The sequence below is a fragment of the Carassius gibelio genome, chromosome B20 (genome assembly GCF_023724105.1).
Source record: "Carassius gibelio isolate Cgi1373 ecotype wild population from Czech Republic chromosome B20, carGib1.2-hapl.c, whole genome shotgun sequence".
Lineage (NCBI taxonomy): Eukaryota > Metazoa > Chordata > Actinopteri > Cypriniformes > Cyprinidae > Carassius > Carassius gibelio.
This window is the reverse complement of record NC_068415.1, coordinates 26,330,055-26,354,363: the sequence shown is the minus strand read 5'-3', so window position 1 is coordinate 26,354,363 and position 24,309 is coordinate 26,330,055. Positions and strand designations below refer to the sequence as shown.

Sequence of the window (24,309 nt, the reverse complement as noted above, 5' to 3'; positions counted from 1 at the left end):
GTTCTTCACCTGCATCTCCCCAACAAGCATTCATGAGCCTCCTCTGCAACAGACAAATATGACACTGGACCGTTTTGCAGCAGTGGCACGCTGTGATCATAAAGGGTTTATTACTCTGTGTTGTGGCTGCAGCAACCACTTTTCAAATCGGGGTCATTACATCCTTTTGTGTCGAGAATCGAAGATGCCAGGCATCGATGGTGGCATCGTTGCTTCCCTGCCTGCAGTCAAGAGAGCTGTCTGGCCGCCATTAAATGTAGTCGTGGCCGAGAGGTTAAGGCGATGGACTCGAAATCCTGAATCGAAATTTCTGAATCTTGGTGGCATCCTTGCTTCCCTGCCTGCAGTCAAGAGTGCTGTCTGGCTCCCGTTGTACGTAATCGTGGCCGAGAGGTTAAGGCGATGTACTTAAAAATCCATTGGGGTCCCCCTGTGTGTAAAAAAATTAATTGGGTTCTTCCCGCACAGGTTTTGGTCCTGCTGACTATGTTCTTCACCTGCATCTCCCCAACAAGCATTTATGCACCTCCTCTGCAACAGACAAATATGACACTGGACCGTTTTGCAGCAGTGGCCCAGTGGCACGCTGTGATCTTAAAGGGGTTATTACTCTGTGTTGTGGCTGCAGCAACCACTTTTCAAATCGGGGTCATTACATCCTTTTGTGTCGAGAATCGGAGACGCCAGGCTTCTTTTAGCTACCTCGTCCTTCAGCTTTCTTTTGTTTCTGAATCTTGGTGGCATCGTTGCTTCCCTGCCTGCAGTCAAGTATGCTGTCTGGCTCCTGTTATACGTAGTCGTGGCCGAGAGGTTAAGGCGATGTACTCAAAATACATTGGGGTCTCCCCGTGCAGGTTCTAACCCTGCCGACTACAGTTCCTAAACTGCACTTTTGTGCTGATAACTCTGCTTTCCAAAGCTTTTGCTCTCTCTGTTGTCATTTCTTGAAAGATTCTGCATGGCACTGTTATGAGATACTGCGGTTATATAAAATGTGTAAAAAAATTAATTGGGTTCTTCCCGCACAGGTTTCTGTCCTGCTGACTATGTTCTTCACCTGCATCTCCCCAACAAGCATTTATGCACCTCCTCTGCAACAGACAAATATGACACTGGACCGCTTTGCAGCAGTGGCCCAGTGGCACGCTGTGAACTTAAAGCGGTTATTACTCTGTGTTGTGGCTGCAGCAAACTCTTTTCAAATCGGGGTCATTACATCCTTTTGTGTCGAGAATCGGAGACGCCAGGCTTCTTTTAGCCACCTCATCCTGCAGCTTGCTTTTGTTTCTGAATCTTGGTGGCATCCTTGCTTCCCTGCCTGCAGTCAAGAGAGCTGTCTGGCTCCTGTTATACGTAGTCGTGGCCGAGAGGTTAAGGCGATGGACTCGAAATCCATTGGGGTCTCCCCGCGCAGGTTCAAACCCTGCCGACTACGGTTCCTACGCTGCCCTTTTGTGCTGATAACTGTGCCTTCCAAGGCTTTTGCTCTCTCTGCCCTCATTTCTTGTAAGATACTACATGGCACTGTGTTGAGATACTGCGGTTATATAAAGTATGAAAAAATTCGTTGGGGTCTTCCCGCACAGGTTTCTGTCCTGCTGACTGTGTTCTTCACCTGCATCTCCCCAACAAGCATTCACGCGCCTCCTCTGCAACAGACAAATATGACACTGGACTGTTTTGCAGCAGTGGCACGCTGTGATCTTAAAGGGTTTATTACTCTGTGTTGTGGCTGCAGCAACCACTTTTCAAATCGGGGTCATTACATCCTTTTGTGTCGAGAATCGAAGATGCCAGGCATCGATGGTGGCATCGTTGCTTCCCTGCCTGCAGTCAAGAGAGCTGTCTGGCTACCGTTAGACGTAGTCGTGGCCGAGAGGTTAAGGTGATGTACTTGAAATCTATTGGGGTCTCCCCGTGCAGGTTCTAACCCTGCCGACTACGGTTCCTAAACTGCACTTTTGTGCTGATAACTGTGCTTTCCAAAGCTTTTGCTCTCTCTTTTGTCATTTCTTGAAAGATTCTGCATGGCACTGTTTGGAGATACTGCGGTTATATAAAATGTGTAAAAATATTAACTGGGTTCTTCCCGCACAGGTTTTGGTCCTGCTGACTATGTTCTTCACCTGCATCTCCCCAACAAGCATTTATGCACCTCCTCTGCAACAGACAAATATGACACTGGACCGTTTTGCAGCAGTGGCCCAGTGGCACGCTGTGATCTTAAAGGGGTTATTACTCTGTGTTGTGGCTGCAGCAACCACTTTTCAAATCGGGGTCATTACATCTTTTTGTGTCGAGAATCGGAGACGCCAGGCTTCTTTTAGCTACCTCGTCCTTCAGCTTGATTTTGTTTCCAAATCTTGGTGGAATCCCTGCTTCCCTGCCTGCAGTCAAGAGAGCTGTCTAGCCATCATTAAATGTAGTCGTGGCCGAGAGGTTAGGCAATGGACTTGAAATCCATTGGGGTCTCCCGACACAGGTTCAAACCCTGCCGACTACAGTTCCTACACTGCCCTTTTGTGCTGATAACTGTGCCTTCCAAGGCTTTTGCTCTCTCTGCCCTCATTTCTTGTAAGATACTGCATGGCACTGTGTGGAGATACTGCGGTTATATAAAGTGTGAAAAAATTAATTGGGGTCTTCCCGCACAGGTTTCTGTCCTGCTGACTGTGTTCTTCACCTGCATCTCCCCAACAAGCATTCATGCGCCTCCTCTGCAACAGACAAATATGACACTGGACCGTTTTGCAGCAGTGGCACGCTGTGATCATAAAGGGTTTATTACTCTGTGTTGTGGCTGCAGCAACCACTTTTCAAATCGGGGTCATTACATCCTTTTGTGTCGAGAATCGAAGATGCCAGGCATCGATGGTGGCATCGTTGCTTCCCTGCCTGCAGTCAAGAGAGCTGTCTGGCCGCCATTAAATGTAGTCGTGGCCGAGAGGTTAAGGCGATGGACTCGAAATCCTGAATCGAAATTTCTGAATCTTGGTGGCATCCTTGCTTCCCTGCCTGCAGTCAAGAGTGCTGTCTGGCTCCCGTTGTACGTAATCGTGGCCGAGAGGTTAAGGCGATGTACTTAAAAATCCAATTGGGGTCCCCCTGTGCAGGTTCTAACCCTGCCGACTACGGTTCCTAAACTGCAGTTTTGTGCTGATAACTGTGCTTTCCAAAGCTTTTGCTCTCTCTGTTGTCATTTCTTGAAAGATTCTGCATGGCACTGTTTGGAGATACTGCGGTTATATAAAATGTGTAAAAAAACTTAATTGGGTTCTTCCCGCACAGGTTTGGTCCTGCTGACTATGTTCTTCACCTGCATCTCCCCAACAAGCATTTATGCACCTCCTCTGCAACACACAAATATGACACTGGACAGTTTTGCATCAGTGGCCCAGTGGCACGCTGTGATCTTAAAGGGTTTATTACTCTGTGTTGTGGCTGCAGCAACCACTTTTCAAATCGGGGTCATTACATCCTTTTGTGTCGAGAATCGGAGACGCCAGGCTTCTTTTAGCCACCTCGTCCTTCAGCTTGATTTTGTTTCCAAATCTTGGTGGAATCCCTGCTTCCCTGCCTGCAGTCAAGAGAGCTGTCTAGCCGCCATTGAATGTAGTCGTGGCCGAGAGGTTAAGGCGATGGACTTGAAATCCATTGGGGTCTCCCCGCGCAGGTTCAAACGTTGCCGACTATGGTTCCTACACTGCCCTTTTGTGCTGATAACTGTGCCTTCCAAGGCTTTTGCTCTCTCTGCCCTCATTTCTTGTAAGATACTGCATGGCACTGTGTTGAGATATTGCGGTTATATAAAGTGTGAAAAAATTCATTGGGGTTTTCCCGCACAGGTTTCTGTCCTGCTGACTATGTTCTTCACCTGCATCTCCCCAACAAGCATTTATGCGCCTCCTCTGCAACAGACAAATATGACACTGGACCGTTTTGCAGCAGTGGCACGCTGTGATCTTAAAGGGTTTATTACTCTGTGTTGTGGCTGCAGCAACCACTTTTCAAATCGGGGTCATTACATCCGTTTGTGTCGAGAATCGAAGATGCCAGGCCTCTTTTAGCCACCTCGTCCTTCAGCTTGATTTTGTTTCCGAATCTTGGTGGAATCCCTGCTTCCCTGCCTGCAGTCAAGAGAGCTGTCTAACCGTCATTAAATGTAGTCGTGGCCGAGAGGTTAAGGCGATGTACTCGAAATCCATTGGGGTCTCCCCGTGCAGGTTCTAACCCTGCCGACTACGTTTCCTAAACTGCACTTTTGTGCTGATAACTGTGCTTTCCAAGGCTTTTGCTCTCTCTGCCCTCATTTCTTGTAAGATACTGTATGGCACTGTGTGGAGATACTGCGGTTATATAAAGTGTGAAAAAATTCATTGGGGTCTTCCCGCACAGGTTTCTGTCCTGCTGACTATGTTCTTCACCTGCATCTCCCCAACAAGCATTTATGCGCCTCCTCTGCAACAGACAAATATGACACTGGACCGTTTTGCAGCAGTGGCACACTGTGATCTTAAAGGGGTTATTACTCTTGTGTTGTGGCTGCAGCAACCACTTTTCAAATCGGGGTCATTACATCCTTTTGTGTCTTGTGTCGAGAATCGGAGACGCCAGGCTTCTTTTAGCCACCTCATCCTGCAGCCCTTTTGTGCTGATAACTGTGCCTTCCAAGGCTTTTGCTCTCTCTGCCCTCATTTCTTGTAAGATACTACATGGCACTGTGTTGAGATACTGCTGTTATATAAAGTATGAAAAAATTCATTGGGGTCTTCCCGCACAGGTTTCTGTCCTGCTGACTGTGTTCTTCACCTGCATCTCCCCAACAAGCATTCATGCGCCTCCTCTGCAACAGACAAATATGACACTGGACCGTTTTGCAGCAGTGGCACGCTGTGATCATAAAGGGTTTATTACTCTGTGTTGTGGCTGCAGCAACCACTTTTCAAATCGGGGTCATTACATCCTTTTGTGTCGAGAATCGAAGATGCCAGGCATCGATGGTGGCATCGTTGCTTCCCTGCCTGCAGTCAAGAGAGCTGTCTGGCCGCCATTAAATGTAGTCGTGGCCGAGAGGTTAAGGCGATGGACTCGAAATCCTGAATCGAAATTTCTGAATCTTGGTGGCATCCTTGCTTCCCTGCCTGCAGTCAAGAGTGCTGTCTGGCTCCCGTTGTACGTAATCGTGGCCGAGAGGTTAAGGCGATGTACTTAAAAATCCATTGGGGTCCCCCTGTGTGTAAAAAAATTAATTGGGTTCTTCCCGCACAGGTTTTGGTCCTGCTGACTGTGTTCTTCACCTGCATCTCCCCAACAAGCATTTATGCACCTCCTCTGCAACAGACAAATATGACACTGGACCGTTTTGCAGCAGTGGCCCAGTGGCACGCTGTGATCTTAAAGGGGTTATTACTCTGTGTTGTGGCTGCAGCAACCACTTTTCAAATCGGGGTCATTACATCCTTTTGTGTCGAGAATCGGAGACGCCAGGCTTCTTTTAGCTACCTCGTCCTTCAGCTTTCTTTTGTTTCTGAATCTTGGTGGCATCGTTGCTTCCCTGCCTGCAGTCAAGTATGCTGTCTGGCTCCTGTTATACGTAGTCGTGGCCGAGAGGTTAAGGCGATGTACTCAAAATCCATTGGGGTCTCCCCGTGCAGGTTCTAACCCTGCCGACTACAGTTCCTAAACTGCACTTTTGTGCTGATAACTCTGCTTTCCAAAGCTTTTGCTCTCTCTGTTGTCATTTCTTGAAAGATTCTGCATGGCACTGTTATGAGATACTGCGGTTATATAAAATGTGTAAAAAAATTAATTGGGTTCTTCCCGCACAGGTTTTGGTCCTGCTGACTATGTTCTTCGCCTGCATCTCCCCAACAAGCATTTATGCACCTCCTCTGCAACAGACAAATATGACACTGGACCGCTTTGCAGCAGTGGCCCAGTGGCACGCTGTGAACTTAAAGGGGTTATTACTCTGTGTTGTGGCTGCAGCAAACTCTTTTCAAATCGGGGTCATTACATCCTTTCGTGTCGAGAATCGGAGACGCCAGGCTTCTTTTAGCCACCTCATCCTGCAGCTTGCTTTTGTTTCTGAATCTTGGTGGCATCCTTGCTTCCCTGCCTGCAGTCAAGAGAGCTGTCTGGCTCCTGTTATACGTAGTCGTGGCCGAGAGGTTAAGGCGATGGACTCGAAATCCATTGGGGTCTCCCCGTGCAGGTTCAAACCCTGCCGACTACGGTTCCTACTCTGCCCTTTTGTGCTGATAACTGTGCCTTCCAAGGCTTTTGCTCTCTCTGCCCTCATTTCTTGTAAGATACTACATGGCACTGTGTTGAGATACTGCGGTTATATAAAGTATGAAAAAATTCATTGGGGTCTTCCCGCACAGGTTTCTGTCCTGCTGACTGTGTTCTTCACCTGCATCTCCCCAACAAGCATTCACGCGCCTCCTCTGCAACAGACAAATATGACACTGGACTGTTTTGCAGCAGTGGCACGCTGTGATCTTAAAGGGTTTATTACTCTGTGTTGTGGCTGCAGCAACCACTTTTCAAATCGGGGTCATTACATCCTTTTGTGTCGAGAATCGAAGATGCCAGGCATCGATGGTGGCATCGTTGCTTCCCTGCCTGCAGTCAAGAGAGCTGTCTGGCTACCGTTAGACGTAGTCGTGGCCGAGAGGTTAAGGTGATGTACTTGAAATCTATTGGGGTCTCCCCGTGCAGGTTCTAACCCTGCCGACTACGGTTCCTAAACTGCACTTTTGTGCTGATAACTGTGCTTTCCAAAGCTTTTGCTCTCTCTTTTGTCATTTCTTGAAAGATTCTGCATGGCACTGTTTGGAGATACTGCGGTTATATAAAATGTGTAAAAATATTAACTTGGTTCTTCCCGCACAGGTTTTGGTCCTGCTGACTATGTTCTTCACCTGCATCTCCCCAACAAGCATTTATGCACCTCCTCTGCAACAGACAAATATGACACTGGACCGTTTTGCAGCAGTGGCCCAGTGGCACGCTGTGATCTTAAAGGGGTTATTACTCTGTGTTGTGGCTGCAGCAACCACTTTTCAAATCGGGGTCATTACATCTTTTTGTGTCGAGAATCGGAGACGCCAGGCTTCTTTTAGCTACCTCGTCCTTCAGCTTGATTTTGTTTCCAAATCTTGGTGGAATCCCTGCTTCCCTGCCTGCAGTCAAGAGAGCTGTCTAGCCATCATTAAATGTAGTCGTGGCCGAGAGGTTAGGCAATGGACTTGAAATCCATTGGGGTCTCCCGACACAGGTTCAAACCCTGCCGACTACAGTTCCTACACTGCCCTTTTGTGCTGATAACTGTGCCTTCCAAGGCTTTTGCTCTCTCTGCCCTCATTTCTTGTAAGATACTGCATGGCACTGTGTGGAGATACTGCGGTTATATAAAGTGTGAAAAAATTAATTGGGGTCTTCCCGCACAGGTTTCTGTCCTGCTGACTGTGTTCTTCACCTGCATCTCCCCAACAAGCATTCATGCGCCTCCTCTGCAACAGACAAATATGACACTGGACCGTTTTGCAGCAGTGGCACGCTGTGATCATAAAGGGTTTATTACTCTGTGTTGTGGCTGCAGCAACCACTTTTCAAATCGGGGTCATTACATCCGTTTGTGTCGAGAATCGAAGATGCCAGGCCTCTTTTAGCCACCTCGTCCTTCAGCTTGATTTTGTTTCCGAATCTTGGTGGAATCCCTGCTTCCCTGCCTGCAGTCAAGAGAGCTGTCTAACCGTCATTAAATGTAGTCGTGGCCGAGAGGTTAAGGCGATGTACTCGAAATCCATTGGGGTCTCCCCGTGCAGGTTCTAACCCTGCCGACTACGTTTCCTAAACTGCACTTTTGTGCTGATAACTGTGCTTTCCAAGGCTTTTGCTCTCTCTGCCCTCATTTCTTGTAAGATACTGTATGGCACTGTGTGGAGATACTGCGGTTATATAAAGTGTGAAAAAATTCATTGGGGTCTTCCCGCACAGGTTTCTGTCCTGCTGACTATGTTCTTCACCTGCATCTCCCCAACAAGCATTTATGCGCCTCCTCTGCAACAGACAAATATGACACTGGACCGTTTTGCAGCAGTGGCACACTGTGATCTTAAAGGGGTTATTACTCTTGTGTTGTGGCTGCAGCAACCACTTTTCAAATCGGGGTCATTACATCCTTTTGTGTCTTGTGTCGAGAATCGGAGACGCCAGGCTTCTTTTAGCCACCTCATCCTGCAGCCCTTTTGTGCTGATAACTGTGCCTTCCAAGGCTTTTGCTCTCTCTGCCCTCATTTCTTGTAAGATACTACATGGCACTGTGTTGAGATACTGCTGTTATATAAAGTATGAAAAAATTCATTGGGGTCTTCCCGCACAGGTTTCTGTCCTGCTGACTGTGTTCTTCACGTGCATCTCCCCAACAAGCATTCATGCGCCTCCTCTGCAACAGACAAATATGACACTGGACCGTTTTGCAGCAGTGGCACGCTGTGATCATAAAGGGTTTATTACTCTGTGTTGTGGCTGCAGCAACCACTTTTCAAATCGGGGTCATTACATCCTTTTGTGTCGAGAATCGAAGATGCCAGGCATCGATGGTGGCATCGTTGCTTCCCTGCCTGCAGTCAAGAGAGCTGTCTGGCCGCCATTAAATGTAGTCGTGGCCGAGAGGTTAAGGCGATGGACTCGAAATCCTGAATCGAAATTTCTGAATCTTGGTGGCATCCTTGCTTCCCTGCCTGCAGTCAAGAGTGCTGTCTGGCTCCCGTTGTACGTAATCGTGGCCGAGAGGTTAAGGCGATGTACTTAAAAATCCATTGGGGTCCCCCTGTGTGTAAAAAAATTAATTGGGTTCTTCCCGCACAGGTTTTGGTCCTGCTGACTGTGTTCTTCACCTGCATCTCCCCAACAAGCATTTATGCACCTCCTCTGCAACAGACAAATATGACACTGGACCGTTTTGCAGCAGTGGCCCAGTGGCACGCTGTGATCTTAAAGGGGTTATTACTCTGTGTTGTGGCTGCAGCAACCACTTTTCAAATCGGGGTCATTACATCCTTTTGTGTCGAGAATCGGAGACGCCAGGCTTCTTTTAGCTACCTCGTCCTTCAGCTTTCTTTTGTTTCTGAATCTTGGTGGCATCGTTGCTTCCCTGCCTGCAGTCAAGTATGCTGTCTGGCTCCTGTTATACGTAGTCGTGGCCGAGAGGTTAAGGCGATGTACTCAAAATCCATTGGGGTCTCCCCGTGCAGGTTCTAACCCTGCCGACTACAGTTCCTAAACTGCACTTTTGTGCTGATAACTCTGCTTTCCAAAGCTTTTGCTCTCTCTGTTGTCATTTCTTGAAAGATTCTGCATGGCACTGTTATGAGATACTGCGGTTATATAAAATGTGTAAAAAAATTAATTGGGTTCTTCCCGCACAGGTTTTGGTCCTGCTGACTATGTTCTTCGCCTGCATCTCCCCAACAAGCATTTATGCACCTCCTCTGCAACAGACAAATATGACACTGGACCGCTTTGCAGCAGTGGCCCAGTGGCACGCTGTGAACTTAAAGGGGTTATTACTCTGTGTTGTGGCTGCAGCAAACTCTTTTCAAATCGGGGTCATTACATCCTTTCGTGTCGAGAATCGGAGACGCCAGGCTTCTTTTAGCCACCTCATCCTGCAGCTTGCTTTTGTTTCTGAATCTTGGTGGCATCCTTGCTTCCCTGCCTGCAGTCAAGAGAGCTGTCTGGCTCCTGTTATACGTAGTCGTGGCCGAGAGGTTAAGGCGATGGACTCGAAATCCATTGGGGTCTCCCCGCGCAGGTTCAAACCCTGCCGACTACGGTTCCTACACTGCCCTTTTGTGCTGATAACTGTGCCTTCCAAGGCTTTTGCTCTCTCTGCCCTCATTTCTTGTAAGATACTACATGGCACTGTGTTGAGATACTGCGGTTATATAAAGTATGAAAAAATTCATTGGGGTCTTCCCGCACAGGTTTCTGTCCTGCTGACTGTGTTCTTCACCTGCATCTCCCCAACAAGCATTCACGCGCCTCCTCTGCAACAGACAAATATGACACTGGACTGTTTTGCAGCAGTGGCACGCTGTGATCTTAAAGGGTTTATTACTCTGTGTTGTGGCTGCAGCAACCACTTTTCAAATCGGGGTCATTACATCCTTTTGTGTCGAGAATCGAAGATGCCAGGCATCGATGGTGGCATCGTTGCTTCCCTGCCTGCAGTCAAGAGAGCTGTCTGGCTACCGTTAGACGTAGTCGTGGCCGAGAGGTTAAGGTGATGTACTTGAAATCTATTGGGGTCTCCCCGTGCAGGTTCTAACCCTGCCGACTACGGTTCCTAAACTGCACTTTTGTGCTGATAACTGTGCTTTCCAAAGCTTTTGCTCTCTCTTTTGTCATTTCTTGAAAGATTCTGCATGGCACTGTTTGGAGATACTGCGGTTATATAAAATGTGTAAAAATATTAACTTGGTTCTTCCCGCACAGGTTTTGGTCCTGCTGACTATGTTCTTCACCTGCATCTCCCCAACAAGCATTTATGCACCTCCTCTGCAACAGACAAATATGACACTGGACCGTTTTGCAGCAGTGGCCCAGTGGCACGCTGTGATCTTAAAGGGGTTATTACTCTGTGTTGTGGCTGCAGCAACCACTTTTCAAATCGGGGTCATTACATCTTTTTGTGTCGAGAATCGGAGACGCCAGGCTTCTTTTAGCTACCTCGTCCTTCAGCTTGATTTTGTTTCCAAATCTTGGTGGAATCCCTGCTTCCCTGCCTGCAGTCAAGAGAGCTGTCTAGCCATCATTAAATGTAGTCGTGGCCGAGAGGTTAGGCAATGGACTTGAAATCCATTGGGGTCTCCCGACACAGGTTCAAACCCTGCCGACTACAGTTCCTACACTGCCCTTTTGTGCTGATAACTGTGCCTTCCAAGGCTTTTGCTCTCTCTGCCCTCATTTCTTGTAAGATACTGCATGGCACTGTGTGGAGATACTGCGGTTATATAAAGTGTGAAAAAATTAATTGGGGTCTTCCCGCACAGGTTTCTGTCCTGCTGACTATGTTCTTCACCTGCATCTCCCCAACAAGCATTTATGCGCCTCCTCTGCAACAGACAAATATGACACTGGACCGTTTTGCAGCAGTGGCACACTGTGATCTTAAAGGGGTTATTACTCTTGTGTTGTGGCTGCAGCAACCACTTTTCAAATCGGGGTCATTACATCCTTTTGTGTCTTGTGTCGAGAATCGGAGACGCCAGGCTTCTTTTAGCCACCTCATCCTGCAGCCCTTTTGTGCTGATAACTGTGCCTTCCAAGGCTTTTGCTCTCTCTGCCCTCATTTCTTGTAAGATACTACATGGCACTGTGTTGAGATACTGCTGTTATATAAAGTATGAAAAAATTCATTGGGGTCTTCCCGCACAGGTTTCTGTCCTGCTGACTGTGTTCTTCACGTGCATCTCCCCAACAAGCATTCATGCGCCTCCTCTGCAACAGACAAATATGACACTGGACCGTTTTGCAGCAGTGGCACGCTGTGATCATAAAGGGTTTATTACTCTGTGTTGTGGCTGCAGCAACCACTTTTCAAATCGGGGTCATTACATCCTTTTGTGTCGAGAATCGAAGATGCCAGGCATCGATGGTGGCATCGTTGCTTCCCTGCCTGCAGTCAAGAGAGCTGTCTGGCCGCCATTAAATGTAGTCGTGGCCGAGAGGTTAAGGCGATGGACTCGAAATCCTGAATCGAAATTTCTGAATCTTGGTGGCATCCTTGCTTCCCTGCCTGCAGTCAAGAGTGCTGTCTGGCTCCCGTTGTACGTAATCGTGGCCGAGAGGTTAAGGCGATGTACTTAAAAATCCATTGGGGTCCCCCTGTGTGTAAAAAAATTAATTGGGTTCTTCCCGCACAGGTTTTGGTCCTGCTGACTGTGTTCTTCACCTGCATCTCCCCAACAAGCATTTATGCACCTCCTCTGCAACAGACAAATATGACACTGGACCGTTTTGCAGCAGTGGCCCAGTGGCACGCTGTGATCTTAAAGGGGTTATTACTCTGTGTTGTGGCTGCAGCAACCACTTTTCAAATCGGGGTCATTACATCCTTTTGTGTCGAGAATCGGAGACGCCAGGCTTCTTTTAGCTACCTCGTCCTTCAGCTTTCTTTTGTTTCTGAATCTTGGTGGCATCGTTGCTTCCCTGCCTGCAGTCAAGTATGCTGTCTGGCTCCTGTTATACGTAGTCGTGGCCGAGAGGTTAAGGCGATGTACTCAAAATCCATTGGGGTCTCCCCGTGCAGGTTCTAACCCTGCCGACTACAGTTCCTAAACTGCACTTTTGTGCTGATAACTCTGCTTTCCAAAGCTTTTGCTCTCTCTGTTGTCATTTCTTGAAAGATTCTGCATGGCACTGTTATGAGATACTGCGGTTATATAAAATGTGTAAAAAAATTAATTGGGTTCTTCCCGCACAGGTTTTGGTCCTGCTGACTATGTTCTTCGCCTGCATCTCCCCAACAAGCATTTATGCACCTCCTCTGCAACAGACAAATATGACACTGGACCGCTTTGCAGCAGTGGCCCAGTGGCACGCTGTGAACTTAAAGGGGTTATTACTCTGTGTTGTGGCTGCAGCAAACTCTTTTCAAATCGGGGTCATTACATCCTTTCGTGTCGAGAATCGGAGACGCCAGGCTTCTTTTAGCCACCTCATCCTGCAGCTTGCTTTTGTTTCTGAATCTTGGTGGCATCCTTGCTTCCCTGCCTGCAGTCAAGAGAGCTGTCTGGCTCCTGTTATACGTAGTCGTGGCCGAGAGGTTAAGGCGATGGACTCGAAATCCATTGGGGTCTCCCCGCGCAGGTTCAAACCCTGCCGACTACGGTTCCTACACTGCCCTTTTGTGCTGATAACTGTGCCTTCCAAGGCTTTTGCTCTCTCTGCCCTCATTTCTTGTAAGATACTACATGGCACTGTGTTGAGATACTGCGGTTATATAAAGTATGAAAAAATTCATTGGGGTCTTCCCGCACAGGTTTCTGTCCTGCTGACTGTGTTCTTCACCTGCATCTCCCCAACAAGCATTCACGCGCCTCCTCTGCAACAGACAAATATGACACTGGACTGTTTTGCAGCAGTGGCACGCTGTGATCTTAAAGGGTTTATTACTCTGTGTTGTGGCTGCAGCAACCACTTTTCAAATCGGGGTCATTACATCCTTTTGTGTCGAGAATCGAAGATGCCAGGCATCGATGGTGGCATCGTTGCTTCCCTGCCTGCAGTCAAGAGAGCTGTCTGGCTACCGTTAGACGTAGTCGTGGCCGAGAGGTTAAGGTGATGTACTTGAAATCTATTGGGGTCTCCCCGTGCAGGTTCTAACCCTGCCGACTACGGTTCCTAAACTGCACTTTTGTGCTGATAACTGTGCTTTCCAAAGCTTTTGCTCTCTCTTTTGTCATTTCTTGAAAGATTCTGCATGGCACTGTTTGGAGATACTGCGGTTATATAAAATGTGTAAAAATATTAACTTGGTTCTTCCCGCACAGGTTTTGGTCCTGCTGACTATGTTCTTCACCTGCATCTCCCCAACAAGCATTTATGCACCTCCTCTGCAACAGACAAATATGACACTGGACCGTTTTGCAGCAGTGGCCCAGTGGCACGCTGTGATCTTAAAGGGGTTATTACTCTGTGTTGTGGCTGCAGCAACCACTTTTCAAATCGGGGTCATTACATCTTTTTGTGTCGAGAATCGGAGACGCCAGGCTTCTTTTAGCTACCTCGTCCTTCAGCTTGATTTTGTTTCCAAATCTTGGTGGAATCCCTGCTTCCCTGCCTGCAGTCAAGAGAGCTGTCTAGCCATCATTAAATGTAGTCGTGGCCGAGAGGTTAGGCAATGGACTTGAAATCCATTGGGGTCTCCCGACACAGGTTCAAACCCTGCCGACTACAGTTCCTACACTGCCCTTTTGTGCTGATAACTGTGCCTTCCAAGGCTTTTGCTCTCTCTGCCCTCATTTCTTGTAAGATACTGCATGGCACTGTGTGGAGATACTGCGGTTATATAAAGTGTGAAAAAATTAATTGGGGTCTTCCCGCACAGGTTTCTGTCCTGCTGACTGTGTTCTTCACCTGCATCTCCCCAACAAGCATTCATGCGCCTCCTCTGCAACAGACAAATATGACACTGGACCGTTTTGCAGCAGTGGCACGCTGTGATCATAAAGGGTTTATTACTCTGTGTTGTGGCTGCAGCAACCACTTTTCAAATCGGGGTCATTACATCCTTTTGTGTCGAGAATCGAAGATGCCAGGCATCGATGGTGGCATCGTTGCTTCCCTGCCTGCAGTCAAGAGAGCTGTCTGGCCGCCATTAAATGTAGTCGTGGCCGAGAGGTTAAGGCGATGGACTCGAAATCCTGAATCGAAATTTCTGAATCTTGGTGGCATCCTTGCTTCCCTGCCTGCAGTCAAGAGTGCTGTCTGGCTCCCGTTGTACGTAATCGTGGCCGAGAGGTTAAGGCGATGTACTTAAAAATCCAATTGGGGTCCCCCTGTGCAGGTTCTAACCCTGCCGACTACGGTTCCTAAACTGCAGTTTTGTGCTGATAACTGTGCTTTCCAAAGCTTTTGCTCTCTCTGTTGTCATTTCTTGAAAGATTCTGCATGGCACTGTTTGGAGATACTGCGGTTATATAAAATGTGTAAAAAAACTTAATTGGGTTCTTCCCGCACAGGTTTGGTCCTGCTGACTATGTTCTTCACCTGCATCTCCCCAACAAGCATTTATGCACCTCCTCTGCAACACACAAATATGACACTGGACAGTTTTGCATCAGTGGCCCAGTGGCACGCTGTGATCTTAAAGGGTTTATTACTCTGTGTTGTGGCTGCAGCAACCACTTTTCAAATCGGGGTCATTACATCCTTTTGTGTCGAGAATCGGAGACGCCAGGCTTCTTTTAGCCACCTCGTCCTTCAGCTTGATTTTGTTTCCAAATCTTGGTGGAATCCCTGCTTCCCTGCCTGCAGTCAAGAGAGCTGTCTAGCCGCCATTGAATGTAGTCGTGGCCGAGAGGTTAAGGCGATGGACTTGAAATCCATTGGGGTCTCCCCGCGCAGGTTCAAACGTTGCCGACTATGGTTCCTACACTGCCCTTTTGTGCTGATAACTGTGCCTTCCAAGGCTTTTGCTCTCTCTGCCCTCATTTCTTGTAAGATACTGCATGGCACTGTGTTGAGATATTGCGGTTATATAAAGTGTGAAAAAATTCATTGGGGTTTTCCCGCACAGGTTTCTGTCCTGCTGACTATGTTCTTCACCTGCATCTCCCCAACAAGCATTTATGCGCCTCCTCTGCAACAGACAAATATGACACTGGACCGTTTTGCAGCAGTGGCACGCTGTGATCTTAAAGGGTTTATTACTCTGTGTTGTGGCTGCAGCAACCACTTTTCAAATCGGGGTCATTACATCCGTTTGTGTCGAGAATCGAAGATGCCAGGCCTCTTTTAGCCACCTCGTCCTTCAGCTTGATTTTGTTTCCGAATCTTGGTGGAATCCCTGCTTCCCTGCCTGCAGTCAAGAGAGCTGTCTAACCGTCATTAAATGTAGTCGTGGCCGAGAGGTTAAGGCGATGTACTCGAAATCCATTGGGGTCTCCCCGTGCAGGTTCTAACCCTGCCGACTACGTTTCCTAAACTGCACTTTTGTGCTGATAACTGTGCTTTCCAAGGCTTTTGCTCTCTCTGCCCTCATTTCTTGTAAGATACTGTATGGCACTGTGTGGAGATACTGCGGTTATATAAAGTGTGAAAAAATTCATTGGGGTCTTCCCGCACAGGTTTCTGTCCTGCTGACTATGTTCTTCACCTGCATCTCCCCAACAAGCATTTATGCGCCTCCTCTGCAACAGACAAATATGACACTGGACCGTTTTGCAGCAGTGGCACACTGTGATCTTAAAGGGGTTATTACTCTTGTGTTGTGGCTGCAGCAACCACTTTTCAAATCGGGGTCATTACATCCTTTTGTGTCTTGTGTCGAGAATCGGAGACGCCAGGCTTCTTTTAGCCACCTCATCCTGCAGCCCTTTTGTGCTGATAACTGTGCCTTCCAAGGCTTTTGCTCTCTCTGCCCTCATTTCTTGTAAGATACTACATGGCACTGTGTTGAGATACTGCTGTTATATAAAGTATGAAAAAATTCATTGGGGTCTTCCCGCACAGGTTTCTGTCCTGCTGACTGTGTTCTTCACCTGCATCTCCCCAACAAGCATTCATGCGCCTCCTCTGCAACAGACAAATATGACACTGGACCGTTTTGCAGCAGTGGCACGCTGTGATCATAAAGGGTTTATTACTCTGTGTTGTGGCTGCAGCAACCACTTTTCAAATCGGGGTCATTACATCCTTTTGTGTCGAGAATCGAAGATGCCAGGCATCGATGGTGGCATCGTTGCTTCCCTGCCTGCAGTCAAGAGAGCTGTCTGGCCGCCATTAAATGTAGTCGTGGCCGAGAGGTTAAGGCGATGGACTCGAAATCCTGAATCGAAATTTCTGAATCTTGGTGGCATCCTTGCTTCCCTGCCTGCAGTCAAGAGTGCTGTCTGGCTCCCGTTGTACGTAATCGTGGCCGAGAGGTTAAGGCGATGTACTTAAAAATCCATTGGGGTCCCCCTGTGTGTAAAAAAATTAATTGGGTTCTTCCCGCACAGGTTTTGGTCCTGCTGACTGTGTTCTTCACCTGCATCTCCCCAACAAGCATTTATGCACCTCCTCTGCAACAGACAAATATGACACTGGACCGTTTTGCAGCAGTGGCCCAGTGGCACGCTGTGATCTTAAAGGGGTTATTACTCTGTGTTGTGGCTGCAGCAACCACTTTTCAAATCGGGGTCATTACATCCTTTTGTGTCGAGAATCGGAGACGCCAGGCTTCTTTTAGCTACCTCGTCCTTCAGCTTTCTTTTGTTTCTGAATCTTGGTGGCATCGTTGCTTCCCTGCCTGCAGTCAAGTATGCTGTCTGGCTCCTGTTATACGTAGTCGTGGCCGAGAGGTTAAGGCGATGTACTCAAAATCCATTGGGGTCTCCCCGTGCAGGTTCTAACCCTGCCGACTACAGTTCCTAAACTGCACTTTTGTGCTGATAACTCTGCTTTCCAAAGCTTTTGCTCTCTCTGTTGTCATTTCTTGAAAGATTCTGCATGGCACTGTTATGAGATACTGCGGTTATATAAAATGTGTAAAAAAATTAATTGGGTTCTTCCCGCACAGGTTTTGGTCCTGCTGACTATGTTCTTCGCCTGCATCTCCCCAACAAGCATTTATGCACCTCCTCTGCAACAGACAAATATGACACTGGACCGCTTTGCAGCAGTGGCCCAGTGGCACGCTGTGAACTTAAAGGGGTTATTACTCTGTGTTGTGGCTGCAGCAAACTCTTTTCAAATCGGGGTCATTACATCCTTTCGTGTCGAGAATCGGAGACGCCAGGCTTCTTTTAGCCACCTCATCCTGCAGCTTGCTTTTGTTTCTGAATCTTGGTGGCATCCTTGCTTCCCTGCCTGCAGTCAAGAGAGCTGTCTGGCTCCTGTTATACGTAGTCGTGGCCGAGAGGTTAAGGCGATGGACTCGAAATCCATTGGGGTCTCCCCGTGCAGGTTCAAACCCTGCCGACTACGGTTCCTACTCTGCCCTTTTGTGCTGATAACTGTGCCTTCCAAGGCTTTTGCTCTCTCTGCCCTCATTTCTTGTAAGATACTACATGGCACTGTGTTGAGATACTGCGGTTATATAAAGTATGAAAAAATTCATTGGGGTCTTCCCGCACAGGTTTCTGTCCTGCTGACTGTGTTCTTCACCTGCATCTCCCCAACAAGCATTCACGCGCCTCCTCTGCAACAGACAAATATGACACTGGACTGTTTTGCAGCAGTGGCACGCTGTGATCTTAAAGGGTTTATTACTCTGTGTTGTGGCTGCAGCAACCACTTTTCAAATCGGGGTCATTACATCCTTTTGTGTCGAGAATCGAAGATGCCAGGCATCGATGGTGGCATCGTTGCTTCCCTGCCTGCAGTCAAGAGAGCTGTCTGGCTACCGTTAGACGTAGTCGTGGCCGAGAGGTTAAGGTGATGTACTTGAAATCTATTGGGGTCTCCCCGTGCAGGTTCTAACCCTGCCGACTACGGTTCCTAAACTGCACTTTTGTGCTGATAACTGTGCTTTCCAAAGCTTTTGCTCTCTCTTTTGTCATTTCTTGAAAGATTCTGCATGGCACTGTTTGGAGATACTGCGGTTATATAAAATGTGTAAAAATATTAACTTGGTTCTTCCCGCACAGGTTTTGGTCCTGCTGACTATGTTCTTCACCTGCATCTCCCCAACAAGCATTTATGCACCTCCTCTGCAACAGACAAATATGACACTGGACCGTTTTGCAGCAGTGGCCCAGTGGCACGCTGTGATCTTAAAGGGGTTATTACTCTGTGTTGTGGCTGCAGCAACCACTTTTCAAATCGGGGTCATTACATCTTTTTGTGTCGAGAATCGGAGACGCCAGGCTTCTTTTAGCTACCTCGTCCTTCAGCTTGATTTTGTTTCCAAATCTTGGTGGAATCCCTGCTTCCCTGCCTGCAGTCAAGAGAGCTGTCTAGCCATCATTAAATGTAGTCGTGGCCGAGAGGTTAGGCAATGGACTTGAAATCCATTGGGGTCTCCCGACACAGGTTCAAACCCTGCCGACTACAGTTCCTACACTGCCCTTTTGTGCTGATAACTGTGCCTTCCAAGGCTTTTGCTCTCTCTGCCCTCATTTCTTGTAAGATACTGCATGGCACTGTGTGGAGATACTGCGGTTATATAAAGTGTGAAAAAATTAATTGGGGTCTTCCCGCACAGGTTTCTGTCCTGCTGACTGTGTTCTTCACCTGCATCTCCCCAACAAGCATTCATGCGCCTCCTCTGCAACAGACAAATATGACACTGGACCGTTTTGCAGCAGTGGCACGCTGTGATCATAAAGGGTTTATTACTCTGTGTTGTGGCTGCAGCAACCACTTTTCAAATCGGGGTCATTACATCCGTTTGTGTCGAGAATCGAAGATGCCAGGCCTCTTTTAGCCACCTCGTCCTTCAGCTTGATTTTGTTTCCGAATCTTGGTGGAATCCCTGCTTCCCTGCCTGCAGTCAAGAGAGCTGTCTAACCGTCATTAAATGTAGTCGTGGCCGAGAGGTTAAGGCGATGTACTCGAAATCCATTGGGGTCTCCCCGTGCAGGTTCTAACCCTGCCGACTACGTTTCCTAAACTGCACTTTTGTGCTGATAACTGTGCTTTCCAAGGCTTTTGCTCTCTCTGCCCTCATTTCTTGTAAGATACTGTATGGCACTGTGTGGAGATACTGCGGTTATATAAAGTGTGAAAAAATTCATTGGGGTCTTCCCGCACAGGTTTCTGTCCTGCTGACTATGTTCTTCACCTGCATCTCCCCAACAAGCATTTATGCGCCTCCTCTGCAACAGACAAATATGACACTGGACCGTTTTGCAGCAGTGGCACACTGTGATCTTAAAGGGGTTATTACTCTTGTGTTGTGGCTGCAGCAACCACTTTTCAAATCGGGGTCATTACATCCTTTTGTGTCTTGTGTCGAGAATCGGAGACGCCAGGCTTCTTTTAGCCACCTCATCCTGCAGCCCTTTTGTGCTGATAACTGTGCCTTCCAAGGCTTTTGCTCTCTCTGCCCTCATTTCTTGTAAGATACTACATGGCACTGTGTTGAGATACTGCTGTTATATAAAGTATGAAAAAATTCATTGGGGTCTTCCCGCACAGGTTTCTGTCCTGCTGACTGTGTTCTTCACGTGCATCTCCCCAACAAGCATTCATGCGCCTCCTCTGCAACAGACAAATATGACACTGGACCGTTTTGCAGCAGTGGCACGCTGTGATCATAAAGGGTTTATTACTCTGTGTTGTGGCTGCAGCAACCACTTTTCAAATCGGGGTCATTACATCCTTTTGTGTCGAGAATCGAAGATGCCAGGCATCGATGGTGGCATCGTTGCTTCCCTGCCTGCAGTCAAGAGAGCTGTCTGGCCGCCATTAAATGTAGTCGTGGCCGAGAGGTTAAGGCGATGGACTCGAAATCCTGAATCGAAATTTCTGAATCTTGGTGGCATCCTTGCTTCCCTGCCTGCAGTCAAGAGTGCTGTCTGGCTCCCGTTGTACGTAATCGTGGCCGAGAGGTTAAGGCGATGTACTTAAAAATCCATTGGGGTCCCCCTGTGTGTAAAAAAATTAATTGGGTTCTTCCCGCACAGGTTTTGGTCCTGCTGACTGTGTTCTTCACCTGCATCTCCCCAACAAGCATTTATGCACCTCCTCTGCAACAGACAAATATGACACTGGACCGTTTTGCAGCAGTGGCCCAGTGGCACGCTGTGATCTTAAAGGGGTTATTACTCTGTGTTGTGGCTGCAGCAACCACTTTTCAAATCGGGGTCATTACATCCTTTTGTGTCGAGAATCGGAGACGCCAGGCTTCTTTTAGCTACCTCGTCCTTCAGCTTTCTTTTGTTTCTGAATCTTGGTGGCATCGTTGCTTCCCTGCCTGCAGTCAAGTATGCTGTCTGGCTCCTGTTATACGTAGTCGTGGCCGAGAGGTTAAGGCGATGTACTCAAAATCCATTGGGGTCTCCCCGTGCAGGTTCTAACCCTGCCGACTACAGTTCCTAAACTGCACTTTTGTGCTGATAACTCTGCTTTCCAAAGCTTTTGCTCTCTCTGTTGTCATTTCTTGAAAGATTCTGCATGGCACTGTTATGAGATACTGCGGTTATATAAAATGTGTAAAAAAATTAATTGGGTTCTTCCCGCACAGGTTTTGGTCCTGCTGACTATGTTCTTCGCCTGCATCTCCCCAACAAGCATTTATGCACCTCCTCTGCAACAGACAAATATGACACTGGACCGCTTTGCAGCAGTGGCCCAGTGGCACGCTGTGAACTTAAAGGGGTTATTACTCTGTGTTGTGGCTGCAGCAAACTCTTTTCAAATCGGGGTCATTACATCCTTTCGTGTCGAGAATCGGAGACGCCAGGCTTCTTTTAGCCACCTCATCCTGCAGCTTGCTTTTGTTTCTGAATCTTGGTGGCATCCTTGCTTCCCTGCCTGCAGTCAAGAGAGCTGTCTGGCTCCTGTTATACGTAGTCGTGGCCGAGAGGTTAAGGCAATGGACTCGAAATCCATTGGGGTCTCCCCGCGCAGGTTCAAACCCTGCCGACTACGGTTCCTACACTGCCCTTTTGTGCTGATAACTGTGCCTTCCAAGGCTTTTGCTCTCTCTGCCCTCATTTCTTGTAAGATACTACATGGCACTGTGTTGAGATACTGCGGTTATATAAAGTATGAAAAAATTCATTGGGGTCTTCCCGCACAGGTTTCTGTCCTGCTGACTGTGTTCTTCACCTGCATCTCCCCAACAAGCATTCACGCGCCTCCTCTGCAACAGACAAATATGACACTGGACTGTTTTGCAGCAGTGGCACGCTGTGATCTTAAAGGGTTTATTACTCTGTGTTGTGGCTGCAGCAACCACTTTTCAAATCGGGGTCATTACATCCTTTTGTGTCGAGAATCGAAGATGCCAGGCATCGATGGTGGCATCGTTGCTTCCCTGCCTGCAGTCAAGAGAGCTGTCTGGCTACCGTTAGACGTAGTCGTGGCCGAGAGGTTAAGGTGATGTACTTGAAATCTATTGGGGTCTCCCCGTGCAGGTTCTAACCCTGCCGACTACGGTTCCTAAACTGCACTTTTGTGCTGATAACTGTGCTTTCCAAAGCTTTTGCTCTCTCTTTTGTCATTTCTTGAAAGATTCTGCATGGCACTGTTTGGAGATACTGCGGTTATATAAAATGTGTAAAAATATTAACTTGGTTCTTCCCGCACAGGTTTTGGTCCTGCTGACTATGTTCTTCACCTGCATCTCCCCAACAAGCATTTATGCACCTCCTCTGCAACAGACAAATATGACACTGGACCGTTTTGCAGCAGTGGCCCAGTGGCACGCTGTGATCTTAAAGGGGTTATTACTCTGTGTTGTGGCTGCAGCAACCACTTTTCAAATCGGGGTCATTACATCTTTTTGTGTCGAGAATCGGAGACGCCAGGCTTCTTTTAGCTACCTCGTCCTTCAGCTTGATTTTGTTTCCAAATCTTGGTGGAATCCCTGCTTCCCTGCCTGCAGTCAAGAGAGCTGTCTAGCCATCATTAAATGTAGTCGTGGCCGAGAGGTTAGGCAATGGACTTGAAATCCATTGGGGTCTCCCGACACAGGTTCAAACCCTGCCGACTACAGTTCCTACACTGCCCTTTTGTGCTGATAACTGTGCCTTCCAAGGCTTTTGCTCTCTCTGCCCTCATTTCTTGTAAGATACTGCATGGCACTGTGTGGAGATACTGCGGTTATATAAAGTGTGAAAAAATTAATTGGGGTCTTCCCGCACAGGTTTCTGTCCTGCTGACTGTGTTCTTCACCTGCATCTCCCCAACAAGCATTCATGCGCCTCCTCTGCAACAGACAAATATGACACTGGACCGTTTTGCAGCAGTGGCACGCTGTGATCATAAAGGGTTTATTACTCTGTGTTGTGGCTGCAGCAACCACTTTTCAAATCGGGGTCATTACATCCTTTTGTGTCGAGAATCGAAGATGCCAGGCATCGATGGTGGCATCGTTGCTTCCCTGCCTGCAGTCAAGAGAGCTGTCTGGCCGCCATTAAATGTAGTCGTGGCCGAGAGGTTAAGGCGATGGACTCGAAATCCTGAATCGAAATTTCTGAATCTTGGTGGCATCCTTGCTTCCCTGCCTGCAGTCAAGAGTGCTGTCTGGCTCCCGTTGTACGTATTCGTGGCCGAGAGGTTAAGGCGATGTACTTAAAAATCCATTGGGGTCCCCCTGTGCAGGTTCTAACCCTGCCGACTACGGTTCCTAAACTGCAGTTTTGTGCTGATAACTGTGCTTTCCAAAGCTTTTGCTCTCTCTGTTGTCATTTCTTGAAAGATTCTGCATGGCACTGTTTGGAGATACTGCGATTATATAAAATGTGTAAAAAAACTTAATTGGGTTCTTCCCGCACAGGTTTGGTCCTGCTGACTATGTTCTTCACCTGCATCTCCCCAACAAGCATTTATGCACCTCCTCTGCAACACACAAATATGACACTGGACAGTTTTGCATCAGTGGCCCAGTGGCACGCTGTGATCTTAAAGGGTTTATTACTCTGTGTTGTGGCTGCAGCAACCACTTTTCAAATCGGGGTCATTACATCCTTTTGTGTCGAGAATCGGAGACGCCAGGCTTCTTTTAGCCACCTCGTCCTTCAGCTTGATTTTGTTTCCAAATCTTGGTGGAATCCCTGCTTCCCTGCCTGCAGTCAAGAGAGCTGTCTAGCCGCCATTGAATGTAGTCGTGGCCGAGAGGTTAAGGCGATGGACTTGAAATCCATTGGGGTCTCCCCGCGCAGGTTCAAACGTTGCCGACTATGGTTCCTACACTGCCCTTTTGTGCTGATAACTGTGCCTTCCAAGGCTTTTGCTCTCTCTGCCCTCATTTCTTGTAAGATACTGCATGGCACTGTGTTGAGATATTGCGGTTATATAAAGTGTGAAAAAATTCATTGGGGTTTTCCCGCACAGGTTTCTGTCCTGCTGACTATGTTCTTCACCTGCATCTCCCCAACAAGCATTTATGCGCCTCCTCTGCAACAGACAAATATGACACTGGACCGTTTTGCAGCAGTGGCACGCTGTGATCTTAAAGGGTTTATTACTCTGTGTTGTGGCTGCAGCAACCACTTTTCAAATCGGGGTCATTACATCCGTTTGTGTCGAGAATCGAAGATGCCAGGCCTCTTTTAGCCACCTCGTCCTTCAGCTTGATTTTGTTTCCGAATCTTGGTGGAATCCCTGCTTCCCTGCCTGCAGTCAAGAGAGCTGTCTAACCGTCATTAAATGTAGTCGTGGCCGAGAGGTTAAGGCGATGTACTCGAAATCCATTGGGGTCTCCCCGTGCAGGTTCTAACCCTGCCGACTACGTTTCCTAAACTGCACTTTTGTGCTGATAACTGTGCTTTCCAAGGCTTTTGCTCTCTCTGCCCTCATTTCTTGTAAGATACTGTATGGCACTGTGTGGAGATACTGCGGTTATATAAAGTGTGAAAAAATTCATTGGGGTCTTCCCGCACAGGTTTCTGTCCTGCTGACTATGTTCTTCACCTGCATCTC

The 24,309-nt window shown here is 47.9% G+C and overlaps 17 non-coding genes across 17 annotated transcripts; all 17 read left to right on the top strand.

Annotated features, from left to right (window-relative positions):
• The first annotated feature begins 793 nt into the window (after window positions 1-793).
• On the top strand, window positions 794-875 carry trnal-caa (transfer RNA leucine (anticodon CAA)). The gene has a single exon. It is a non-coding gene; the product is annotated as a tRNA-Leu (tRNA).
• Window positions 876-1,353: 478 nt separating this feature from the next.
• On the top strand, window positions 1,354-1,435 carry trnas-cga (transfer RNA serine (anticodon CGA)). The gene has a single exon. It is a non-coding gene; the product is annotated as a tRNA-Ser (tRNA).
• A 2,727-nt stretch (window positions 1,436-4,162) lies between these two features.
• trnas-cga (transfer RNA serine (anticodon CGA)) lies at window positions 4,163-4,244 on the top strand. The gene has a single exon. It is a non-coding gene; the product is annotated as a tRNA-Ser (tRNA).
• Window positions 4,245-5,593: 1,349 nt separating this feature from the next.
• On the top strand, window positions 5,594-5,675 carry trnal-caa (transfer RNA leucine (anticodon CAA)). The gene has a single exon. It is a non-coding gene; the product is annotated as a tRNA-Leu (tRNA).
• A 478-nt stretch (window positions 5,676-6,153) lies between these two features.
• trnas-cga (transfer RNA serine (anticodon CGA)) lies at window positions 6,154-6,235 on the top strand. The gene has a single exon. It is a non-coding gene; the product is annotated as a tRNA-Ser (tRNA).
• Window positions 6,236-7,771: 1,536 nt separating this feature from the next.
• trnas-cga (transfer RNA serine (anticodon CGA)) lies at window positions 7,772-7,853 on the top strand. The gene has a single exon. It is a non-coding gene; the product is annotated as a tRNA-Ser (tRNA).
• A 1,349-nt stretch (window positions 7,854-9,202) lies between these two features.
• Window positions 9,203-9,284, top strand: trnal-caa (transfer RNA leucine (anticodon CAA)). The gene has a single exon. It is a non-coding gene; the product is annotated as a tRNA-Leu (tRNA).
• A 478-nt stretch (window positions 9,285-9,762) lies between these two features.
• On the top strand, window positions 9,763-9,844 carry trnas-cga (transfer RNA serine (anticodon CGA)). The gene has a single exon. It is a non-coding gene; the product is annotated as a tRNA-Ser (tRNA).
• A 2,417-nt stretch (window positions 9,845-12,261) lies between these two features.
• Window positions 12,262-12,343, top strand: trnal-caa (transfer RNA leucine (anticodon CAA)). Its single transcript has one exon. It is a non-coding gene; the product is annotated as a tRNA-Leu (tRNA).
• A 478-nt stretch (window positions 12,344-12,821) lies between these two features.
• Window positions 12,822-12,903, top strand: trnas-cga (transfer RNA serine (anticodon CGA)). Its single transcript has one exon. It is a non-coding gene; the product is annotated as a tRNA-Ser (tRNA).
• Window positions 12,904-15,630: 2,727 nt separating this feature from the next.
• On the top strand, window positions 15,631-15,712 carry trnas-cga (transfer RNA serine (anticodon CGA)). Its single transcript has one exon. It is a non-coding gene; the product is annotated as a tRNA-Ser (tRNA).
• Window positions 15,713-17,061: 1,349 nt separating this feature from the next.
• trnal-caa (transfer RNA leucine (anticodon CAA)) lies at window positions 17,062-17,143 on the top strand. Its single transcript has one exon. It is a non-coding gene; the product is annotated as a tRNA-Leu (tRNA).
• A 478-nt stretch (window positions 17,144-17,621) lies between these two features.
• Window positions 17,622-17,703, top strand: trnas-cga (transfer RNA serine (anticodon CGA)). The gene has a single exon. It is a non-coding gene; the product is annotated as a tRNA-Ser (tRNA).
• A 1,536-nt stretch (window positions 17,704-19,239) lies between these two features.
• On the top strand, window positions 19,240-19,321 carry trnas-cga (transfer RNA serine (anticodon CGA)). Its single transcript has one exon. It is a non-coding gene; the product is annotated as a tRNA-Ser (tRNA).
• A 1,349-nt stretch (window positions 19,322-20,670) lies between these two features.
• Window positions 20,671-20,752, top strand: trnal-caa (transfer RNA leucine (anticodon CAA)). Its single transcript has one exon. It is a non-coding gene; the product is annotated as a tRNA-Leu (tRNA).
• A 478-nt stretch (window positions 20,753-21,230) lies between these two features.
• On the top strand, window positions 21,231-21,312 carry trnas-cga (transfer RNA serine (anticodon CGA)). Its single transcript has one exon. It is a non-coding gene; the product is annotated as a tRNA-Ser (tRNA).
• A 2,726-nt stretch (window positions 21,313-24,038) lies between these two features.
• On the top strand, window positions 24,039-24,120 carry trnas-cga (transfer RNA serine (anticodon CGA)). The gene has a single exon. It is a non-coding gene; the product is annotated as a tRNA-Ser (tRNA).
• The last annotated feature ends 189 nt before the right edge of the window (window positions 24,121-24,309 follow it).